This window comes from Chiloscyllium plagiosum, unplaced genomic scaffold, assembly GCF_037043375.1.
Source record: "Chiloscyllium plagiosum isolate Xiang-an unplaced genomic scaffold, Cpla_swu_hap1 HiC_scaffold_29, whole genome shotgun sequence".
Taxonomy (NCBI): Eukaryota; Metazoa; Chordata; class Chondrichthyes; order Orectolobiformes; family Hemiscylliidae; genus Chiloscyllium; species Chiloscyllium plagiosum.
The window spans coordinates 73,094,749-73,106,428 of NW_028270167.1; the positions used below are offsets into that span (position 1 = coordinate 73,094,749).

The 11,680-nt window shown below is 43.1% G+C and overlaps 1 non-coding gene across 1 annotated transcript; it reads left to right on the forward strand.

Annotated features, from left to right (window-relative positions):
- The first annotated feature begins 8,013 nt into the window (after window positions 1–8,013).
- trnas-gcu (transfer RNA serine (anticodon GCU)) lies at window positions 8,014–8,095 on the forward strand. Its single transcript has one exon. It is a non-coding gene; the product is annotated as a tRNA-Ser (tRNA).
- Window positions 8,096–11,680: the final 3,585 nt, after the last annotated feature.

The window sequence follows — 11,680 nt, forward strand, 5'->3', positions numbered from 1 at the left end:
GAAATTGAACTAGGATCGCTGGTGCAGTGAGACAGCAGTTCTAACCACTGAGCTACCCAGTGTGGACAACAAAACTTGCCTGCATATTTCAGCCCTTGAAAAGTAGCATTTTTGAGCAGGGAGATTCCATAAGTCCCCAAAACTGTGATTGAACGACAGGAGGAGAACATTGAGATCTTGAACGGCTTGGTCAGGAACAGAAGCAGGACATGCAAGTCCTTTGAGACTTTAATGTATGAACACCAGGAGGACATTCCGCCCAGCGAGTGTGTGAAGCAGGAACAGAATGAGTCCAATCAGCCACACATGCCTCTTACACAGCAATTGGAACAGATCTTTCACAGCCTTGTGCCTGTTACACAGGAATTGTGAAACGGAACATAATGGTTATAGAAAGGGAAGAACTTCGAATAACCCGCTTCACTCGGGAATGATAAGTGGTGAGAAAATTATTGGGATTGAAGATTGTTAGGATGCGTTATGACAGAATTAATAACAGGAGATTTCCAAAGTCAAGCCACAATCCTGCACAGTAAACATATTATGGGTAATTTAGGAAGGATAAATCATGTTTGAATGATTTGACTAACTTTCTTAAAAAAAAACGTAACAAGCAAGGTGGATAATGGGGGTTCTACAGATGTATTATATCTGGACTTCCAGACATCAGTGCGTAACGTGTCGCAAAAGATTATTATGCAAGACAAAAACACTTGGGATTAGGAACAATTTACTTGCTAGGGGAGAGGATTAGCTAACTAGTAAAAGTCATGATATGGAGCCGTTTGATTTGGACTCGGTTGGACAATGTCAAAAATGAAATGAAACCCATTAGAGTCCAATGGGTTTATTTGTAAACACAAGGTTTCATTGTGCTGCTCCTTCATCAGGTGTAAGCGACAGGAAAATCTTAAACACAGATGATATAAGGAAAAGATCAAAAGGTTATACAACTCATGCACATGAATTGTTCATACACCTAAGATGGCTCTTAAATACTTAATCAGTTAGAATGGAGGTGCGAGTTTGATTGGTTAATATAAAAATTGCCGAATTTATTTCAAGTCACTGCCTGGAGATACCTTCAGGTATTATCAATGTAAATGAAGTAACACGTGCGGTCAGACAATGTATTCTAAGCTTGACGCCTTGTTTGGACTCTGTCTGTGTCTTGACCTGGAGTTAGACTGGTTTTATTTACAAAGTACGATTTGTAAAATAACACATTGACTGAATATCTACAAATTGTATGTTTTGGAACAAAATAAAATGCATCTGCAAATACAAATGGGAAAATGTAAATTCAACCCACAGATTTATATGTGCATTCGTGTGTGTGCGTGTGCATATGTGTGAGAGAGGAGCGTGTCTGTGTGAAGGGGAGAGAGAGACATTGTCTGTATGTCAGAGACAGTGAGGTGGAGTGTGGGTGTGAGTGCGGGAGGGAGAGAGAGTGGTTGTGTGTGCATGTGTGTGTGACAGAATGGAGTACGTGTGTGAAATGTGAGAGAGGGTGAGTGTGAGTGTGTGCGAGGGGCAGAAAGGGAGAATGTGCATCAATGTATGTTACAGGTAGAGTGAGAGGGTGTGCTTGTCCAGGCTAAGACACAAACAGATATGGCTGATCCCTTTCCCCACGCACACTCACTCTATGGTTTTCAGAGCTTCCCCTCTCTGCAGCCTCTGCTCCATTTGTTGTTCATGTTACAGAACCAGATGCTGTTACTACAGTCCCATGCTATGTCCCGAGCTGGGACACTAAATCCTCCGGTCTCCTGGAATGTCTGAAGCAGCTTACAGCACAACTTCTAGCAAACAATCCCCAGTACCTCCACTAACAGGAGGCAGTCAGAGTCCCCTCATCTACAAGTTAGATGCCTTGTCCTTTACAATTATACTCAAGGACCTTCCTTGCGTTACTGACCGCACCATCAACTGAGAGGGACAGAGGCATTCCATGGGAAGGCGCATACCAAGATTCAAACACGTGAATCAAAGCTCCTGGAACACCCTTGTCCATAAGGTATCACATGGGACACATTGAGAAGTGAACAACAGCCTGACACACACTATTTCAATGTTTCTGAACTTCACCATGCCGATACACGAGGGAGTCAAAAGCCAATGCCAGGGAAAGACGCAGAAAAAAAAAACAAATAATTAATTAACAGATAACTTGGTGAAAATATGGATAAGGAGATGGAGGGATTGTATTAACTGGATAAGTGAGACAACGGTGGGCCCAATCACAAGAATGCAAACATTGAATAAATACATTGCTAGATCAGCTGAATTGGTCTATTGTCTCAAATTCTAAATCTGCTTCACAGAACCAGCCCAGACACCTTAAATTGGGGTACGGTAACGGCCAAGATGGAGAGCTGTGCAGGCCCTGCTAGTGGATTACTCCATAAATCGGACTATCTGCACTGTATGGGAAACATTGCAAACCTTTGCCAGGATATTGCAATCTCTACCACCACCCTCTGTCTGGACATTTGAGCCAATTTTGTATCCAAATGGCTAGTTTTCCATGTATTTCATATGAACCAACCTTGTTAAACAGATGACCATGCACAATGTTGTTCAACACCTTCCTGATGTCCATCTCGCCAATGTGCACCTCTCTACCTCAGTTAATCTTTTTAGTCACTTCTTCAAAAAATTTCAGTCAAGTCAGTGAGACACAACATTGCTTGTACATTTCCATTTTGACTACCCCTAATCCGTCGTTACCTTTCAAAGTGCGTGAAAATCCTATGCCTCATAATCCCCTCCAACAACTTACCCACCACTGCCGTTATACTCACTGCTTTTCCTTATTACCCTTCTTAAATTCCTTAAGTTATGGCACCAAGTTAGCCAACCTCCAGTCTTCCGGCACTATACCTGTGGCTATGGATGATAGCACGAGGCCCAGCAATCACTTTCCTAGCTTCTCACAGAGATCTAGCGTACATCTAATAAAAGTCAGAACAGTTTCCTTCCTTTGCATGTTTTGAGACCTCCAGCAGCTCCTCTGTGACACAGGAACTTTCCAAGATGTCATTACTTATTTCCCAAATTATTTAGCTTCCATATCCTCCTCCACAGTAAATACTGATACAAAATATTCGTTCAGTACCTCCCCCATTTCCTGTGGTTCTGCATATGGGCAGGCTTGCTGATGTTGAAGGATGCCCTGTTCTTTCCACAGTTACTGTTTTGTCCTTGACGTATTTGAAGAAGCCAAAGCTATCACATGTCCCCTTTTTTACGCTCGCAATTTCCCTCTTAAGTATACTATTGTTGCCTTCAGACTCTTCTATTGAATCACTTTAAATCAGGAATTAAGAGGCAAATGCTGACCATTCCAGTTGTCGAAAAAATCCATCTGGTTCACTGATACCCTTTAAGGAAACAAACTGCCATGCTTACCTGGTGTGGCCTACATGTGACTCCAGACCCACAGCAATGTGGTTGACTGTTAACTGCTCTCTAGGCAATTAGGGATAGGTAATGGATGTTTGCCTAGCCAGGGACGCCCTCATCCCGTGAATGCATTAAGAAAAAAAACCTCAATTCCTGCTGTCTATAACTGACATATTCTTCCCTCTTATCCGTGACCAGAACCTCAATTTCTCCAATTCTCCAGCATTCCTTACACGTACCAGCCTTACCCTTCAACCTAAGCGGAACATACTGTCTCTTTACTCCTGACATCACATTTTTGAAGGCTTCTCACTTCACAACTGACCAATTTCTCTGCGAATATATATCCCAACCGACGTTAACATTTTCATTGAGTAGGACAGAGGGATTGTCTGCATGAGGCTGAGCTAAATGATGTTATCTTATCAAACTCACCTCATTAACTACCCACCCCACCCCATAGAGTCCCTCTTATTCAATGCCAGCCCGATTCTCCATTCATCATGGCTGGAGGTTCTCACCATCGCCCAGATGCCCCCGATACTCCACAACCCCTGGCATTGGTGCCAACTTTAAAAGGCCAATGGGCACATGGTTGTGCTTTCTCAAGTTGGAGCTGCCCTCCATAGTTTATCCTGAACATGGCAGATAAGTGGAAATTATACCACAGTTTGTCGACTGGGGCCCGCAGATCCTGGTGGATTGGCTAGGACAGAGAGGGAAATTCTCTTTCCAAAAGGGGGGCCACACCACCAGACCCACCAATCATGGTCTGAGCTCAGAGCAGTATCTTCGGTCTGAAGAAATGTCCAGCAATACAGGACAAGAATCAATGTCCTCCCCACTCTGTCAGGATAAGATCACCGTATTTTCTCTACTCCCTCACAGTCACTGTTTATCTGTTATAACACCTACCCCGGAACAAAACCTATGCCCCACCACTCTCACTGCTGCATGCAGCACCTTTCCTTTCTCTCTTTTACCCCTCTACTATATCTCCTTCACTAATAGCACTGCATGGATACAACACTCTTGAACAACTCCCTTTGGACAAGTCACCATCTCACCCACCCAATCCCCCCCACCTTCACCAGCACTGACAGTAGTATAACCCACTCACACCCTCACTGAATCCTTCCCCGTCTCCTAATCCAGAAGAAACAGCTCGGAATAGAATAGAAAGTGCGAATCCGGGTAGTGGAGTGGTCGATATCCACCTCCCCCCACCCCCTGTATTTGTGTGTCTGTATTTTTCTCTGTGAGTGTCTGCGTGTGGTTGCAGGTCTGGCAGTCTCTGTGGTGCTTAAAATGACATAATCTCTCTCTTATCTGGCCACCACACCCTACTTCAGTGGTGGTGGCAGAGGGCGATAACCTTCGATGATTCAGTCTGAGTGTGAGATAAGGCAGCAGCTCACAGCACTATCCAAACTGACAGCACCATCAACACACACACCTTCCCGCCCGCTACACCCTGCGCCCCGCCACACACACACACACACACACACACAAAATGCTGGTAGATGGAGAGCTGCAAATATACTTGGGGTCGTCCGAATGGAAATGCTCACCTCCGAGTGAACCATTTTGTCAGGAGATGACATCAATTGATTTCTGATTCTGTGACTTGCAATGCTTAAAAATTACGTGGAAAAGTATTGTAAATTCCCAAAAAAGGCCTGGTAGTGTTGATAATGACGCAGGGACAATATCGCTTAGTATCAGACAAAACTGCTCTGTGTTTCCAAAGATATTATTTGAAAAAAATCAAACGAACGTGTAATTTAAGAGATTCACAGCAAAGGATTTGCTATCGACTCAGAGCCAAAAACTGTGACACTGATGCAGTGGCGTGGGGAGGCTAGCAGAGGATAGTATTGGATGAATCCAATCATAAAACTGAGTGGTTCGCATACCCTCTATAAGGATTAGAGATGTTGGCCTTACAAACCTTCCGAACATTCCGTGGAAGAATAAAGGGAGTGATAGATAATTTTCGTCTCCATGGAGACGATGTTCATGAACTGGATAGATACAATTTACCTTATTGGAGTTTATATATAGAGAATTCATATTTAAAAAGCAGAGTTCATAGTGTAACTGTAAAATCTTCAGGTCACCCTCAGTGGGAGCATTGTGTGTAATCCTTGCCCTCATTCTCCACCAAAAACATGTAAAGAAGTTAGAAAGGCACAGACGCTGTTCCCTGGATAGCAAGATATTAGAAAGCCAAGTGGCGTTGTTCACTGAGACATAAAAATATCAGAAAGGATACAAAAGGTTTATTCGGGATGATAGAAAGAATGAAGGAGTTTATACACGAGATTTGGAAATCCTGGAGCAGAAACACGCAAGTTTTTATGTAAACAAATGAGATTTTCACATAACGCGAGGTTTGAATGACTAAATCAGGGAAATTCTTTCTTTCGAGTGTAACAATAACTTTAGTTAGAGCTTCAAAACCATTAGTGAATGATTAAGAAAGGTTTGGATGAGAGTTTCTTCCACTCAATAGAGTTATTTAAATCGTGAATGACTTTCCAGAAATAAAGCGTAGAAGCTGATTTCACAGTGATTTAAAAGATACACGAGCAAACATACAAGGAGGGAATTTACCATTGAGAGAAAGTCAGTGTGGTTGCGTAACAATTTCGAATTTGGTTGACTTCAGACACAAAGACATTTCATGAACACGTACAACTGAATGAGATTGAATATAAAATGTTCATGGATTGGTAAGGTGTGACGTATTATTCAAGGTGAAACTCTGTAAATGGAGCAGATGTCCTAAAATAACTGCAGACAGAGGTTATATCCTAATGAATGGGAACTGAACCGTCACTTGGAGATGCAACACCTACTTTAAAGCTTTGACCACATTCACATGATGTATGTATATTTCGTACATTCTTAACTCCACCCATGAAATCCACTAAGAAGACTCTGTCCTTTTGTATTGTTAACCCTCTGTACTTCTCTGCAGCACGCCATTGAAGATAAAATATGCTCAGACCAAAATTCAATTCAATACAATATTCAAACGGTCCTATGTAATTTATTTTTTATTATTGCAATAACCTTTGTGAGTTTGCAACAAACTGCGTAACATGAAACCAGATCAACATCTATTTTCCCGGAATTTAACGCAGTGCACATGGGAAACTTTATCCATCTGCTGAAAATTCACCTTCGGCTCTTTCTCCACGCATGTCTCTACACGTTTTAAATACTTGCAGTATGTTTGTTGATCAAGGAGTCATTATCCAGAAAAGGTCGTTTCTCAATCCACAAACACGGGTATCTTCCCATAAACTTGGCTTTGCTCAATATCACCTTTTATCCGTACGCCTCAACACGACGACAAATTGAAGCTGCTCCATGTGATGCTCAAACGTAAAACTTCGGCACAGCATAGACCACTATACTGGAACAGTGATACCGTGCACTGGTCACCTGCAGCACAGGAGCAACACATTAATACTTACCTCCACATTCCTGGTTTTACCTTAACGTTTGGGAAACCGAATTTCTCTGATTCCATGGCTAGTAACGGGGATTGTACGATCATCTTCACTAGTGGTTCTGACCCCGAGTGAGGAAAGTGGTGAGCTACTCATTGCAAAGATGGGTAGATTGTTGAAATATACAATTTCGACATTTGCCTTCACTATGAGCGCTTCATTTTGTTTTTCATCTGTAGAAATCTTAAAATCTTCATCTTGAACAGACGCAATGACAGATTTCCATTGTATCTCTGGCATCAAATTCCAAAGTGTAAACTCCTTCTGAATTCTTCCACCGCAGTCCGCTGTGTGGGAAGTGTTCCTGTTGTGGGAAATGCACTTCCCCGTGTGTCAACTGCTGGTCCCAGCATGCGCTCTGGCACTGCACTCATTTTCCATCTGACACTTGCTCACTGTGTTGCTGTGATCATACAGTGACTTGGTGTCGCACGGCCCAGGAAACTGATGCAGATCAAGGTTTTTGCATTGTTGAGTTCAATTGTCAGTTTAGCCTTATTTAGGATTTTGAAATTGTCTGTCCTAGACACAAGTGCATGTCAAACATATCTGAGTGGAAGAAAGGTGTTCCGAATAATGACATTGAGCACTATGCACTCTACTCCAGTCTGGCAAACAATTCCTCACAGGCAATTTAATAAACAATAGGTGCAGGAGTAGGCAATTCTGCCCTTCGAGCCAGCACCACCATTCAATATGATCATGACTGATCATCCTCAATCAGTATCCTGTTCCTGCCTTATCCACATAACCCTTGATTCCACTATCCTTAAGAGCTCTATCCAACTCTTTCTTGAAAGAACACCTCCTGCTGTCTCGGGTTCTTCATTCCATTGACTTCAAATCTTCACAGAATTCAACAGACCTTGTTACATAGTCATTTCTTCATTTTTGTTCAGACCACTGTGAGCAGAGTGTCACAGTGGGAATGCGCTTGCCCCACAACCCAGATGTCAGACAATAGTCTTGGAACCGTACTGTGCTATTTATGATTTCACCAAAACAAGGGAGAAATGTCTGCTGCTCTGCATAATTTATGCAATTCACTTATTCATAAGGTTATAGGTAGGCAGGCGCATGCGACGAGGTGGCCGAGGTGTTAAGGCGATGGACTGCTAATCCATTATGTTCTGCACGCGTGGGTTCGAGTCCCACTCTCGTCGGTGCTATCCGTGATTTTTAATGTTGCTATTTTTGGATGATCACAACTGTCTTACTGAAATTGGAACTGCAATATCAGTTTGTATGCATCGACGCTATTATAAAATCTCAAAGAATAATTTGGTCCTGTTGCCTAAACTGCATTGAAATGTAGATTGCATTGGGATATTGAAAAGGAACGCGACTTTCTTTTACAAGTCAAGCTGCTGTGACCTTTTATCGTACGAAAGAGATCCAGGAAAGCCAAATAACAAGAGATGTGAGGGGCATGTTTATGCAGTGGGATTCTTAATGAGTATTTTGTCAAATGAAATCTGGAGCAGGTTGAGTAGAAGTGGTTCATCTTGGTGAGAAGAGCACAAAATAATGGAGATATTTCGAAAGGAGCAGGGCGTGGGTGTAGGGGCACCGAGAACTAGCTGTAAATGCACAGTAGAGAATTGCCGATGTGGGTGCTGTGCATGGGCACGGAAAGACTTACACATTGGTCTCGCCCTCGCCCCTTGCTCTCGCCATTGATGAATGCTGGACATAAGGCCCAAATACAAGATGTGGGAAGCGAGCTCCCTCTCGTTATGCACACACTGGATGCATCACATTGAACAATGAAAAACTGGAGAAGTCAGCATGTTAACTGTAGGGGCTGAACCTAAACTGTGGATCAATAACCGCAGATTCATGCAGCATAAACATGAAAAATGATTTAAAGTGGCTTTATACGCATGTCATTAACAGACGTTTCGCTCTAATACCCGTGTGGTTGAAAGAATAAGGGACCACATTTCAGATGGATGCCAACGTAACCAATTTTGTTTTGAAATTGAGATTTATTTGATCATTTTACACAGTGAACAAGTTTATTTTAAATAATGTAAACCACATTCCCTTACCTGGAATAAAAGTGTGATTTCATTACAAACATTGTCCTTGCAAAGTCGAAATTACTCAACATGAAAAATAGGATATAATTTTTATTGAGCATACATCAATTAGCACCATTATCTAACTTCGGATTGACTGCAATATGCATATGCTAAATAAGGTTTAAGAAAGAATGACTTTTGGAAATAATGATTCGGTGGTGCCTAAAATTAATATCAGTTTCTCATGATGTGGATATACCACCAATGGCTCCAGTGGTGGAAATGCTAAGTGGGCAGTATTTCTATGATAGTAAAGAGGTGTGTGATCTGCCAGGAATGGGAGCTCCCACTTCATCTGGAGCAGCGTCTGTTGACATGGACCAGGGAGCATTGTGACATCAGACTGGGAGTTCCAACCACACCTGGAGCAACTTTTATTGACATTGCGCAGCAGGGAGTATTGGAACTTTAGACTGAGATCCAGCCTCATCTGGAGCAGCCTCTATTGACATGAAGCAGCAGGGAGCATTGAAACATCATACTGCGAGATCTAACCTCATTTGGAGCAGCTTCAGTTGACATAGAGCAGGGAGCTTTGCGAGATCCGTCTGGGAGCTCCACTCTCACCCGGAGCAGCTTTTAATGACGTGTAGCAGCAGGAAGCATTGGGACATCAGAGTGATAGATCCAACCTCAACTGGACCGCTTCTATTGACATGGAGCAGGGAGCATTGGGACATCAAACTGGGATCTCCAACTTCAAGTAGAGCAGCTTCTATTGAATGGAGCAGCAAGAAGCATTGAAACGTCAGGTTGGGAGCTCCAACCGCACTTGGAGCAGCTGGTATTTACATGGAAGAGGAGGGAGGATTGGGACATTAGGCTGGGGAAAGGATCTTCAACTATTTTAATCTGAAGTAAAATATGATTCAACGACTCAGATGTTAATTGATTTATGAAGAATCTTTCCCGGGGAAATAATTGATTCTTTAGATATTAAAGACAAGTCCTGCAAATATTCAACCCATCAAAACGCATTGGTACAGAGAGAAACGGGAGTGATGTTTCATGTCTTTGTCTTTTCTTTTCTGGCCGACTCTGCACTGGGTTTACATCACCGGAAGGACGTTTTCAGTCATTTCATGTTGTTCAGTTTCCTGAAAATACGGACAGGTCATTAACATAGAACATAGAACATAGAAGAATACAGCGCAGTACAGGCTCTTTGGCCCTCGATGTTGCGCCGATCCAAGCCCACCTAACCTATACTAACCCACTATCCTCCATATACCTATCCAATGCCCGCTTAAATGCCCATAAAGAGGGAGAGTCCACCACTGCTACTGGCAGGGCATTCCATGAACTTACGACTCGCTGAGTGAAGAACCTACCCCTAACTTCAGTCCTATATCTACCCCCCCTTAATTTAAAGCTATGCCCCCTTGTAATACCCGACTCCATACGCGGGAAAAGGTTCACACTGTCAACCCTATCTAACCCCCTAATCATCTTGTACACCTCAATCAAGTCACCCCTAAACCTTCTTTTCTCTAATGAAAACAGCCCCAAGTGTCTCAGTCTTTCCTCATACGATCTTCCTTCCATACCAGGCAACATCCTGGTAAACCTCCTCTGCACCCGTTCCAGTGCCTCCGCATCCTTCCTATAGTATGGCGACCAAAACTGGACACAATATTCCAGATGCGGCCGCACCAGAGTCTTATACAACTGCATCATGACCTCAGGACTCCGGAACTCAATTCCTCTACCAATAAAAGCCAGTACGCCATATGCCTTCCTCACCGCACTATTTACCTGGGTGGCAACTTTCAGAGATCTGTGTACATGGACACCAAGATCCCTCTGCTCATCCACACTACCAAGTATCCGACCATTAGCCCAGTACCCCATCTTTTTGTTATTCTTCCCAAAGTGAATCACCTCACACTTAGCTACATTGAATTCCATTTGCCACCTTTCTGCCCAGCTCTGCAGCTTCTCTATATCCTGCTGTAACCTGCCACATCCTTCCTCACTGTCAACAACTCCTCCGACTTTCGTATCATCCGCAAACTTGCTCACCCAACCTTCTAACCCCTCTTCCAGGTCATTTATAAAAATGACAAACAGCAATGGTCCCAAAACAGATCCTTGCGGAACACCGCTAGTGACGGCACTCCATGAAGAAACTTTGCCATCAACTACTACCCTCTGTCTTCTTCCATCCAGCCAATTCCTAATCCAAACCTCCAACTCACCCTCAATGCCATATCTCCGTATTTTCTGCAGTAGCCTACCATGGGGAACCTTATCAAACGCCTTACTAAAATCCATATATACCACATCTACCGCTTTCCCCTCATCAACCTCCTTCGTCACCTTTTCAAAGAATTCAATAAGGTTTGTGAGGCACGACCTGCCCTTCACAAAACCATGCTGACTATCCTTGATCACATTATTCCTATCCAGATGTGCATAAATCCTATCCCTTACAATTCTCTCTAAGACTTTGCCCACAACAGAAGTGAGACTCACCGGCCTATAGTTACTAGGGTTATCCCTACTCCCCTTTTTGAACAAGGGAACAACATTTGCTATCCTCCAGTCTTCTGGCACTACTCCAGTAGACAAAGAGGACATAAAAATCAAGGCCAATGGCTCTGCAATCTCCTCCCTTGCTTCCCAGAGAATCCTAGGATAAATGCCATCAGGCCCAGGGGACTT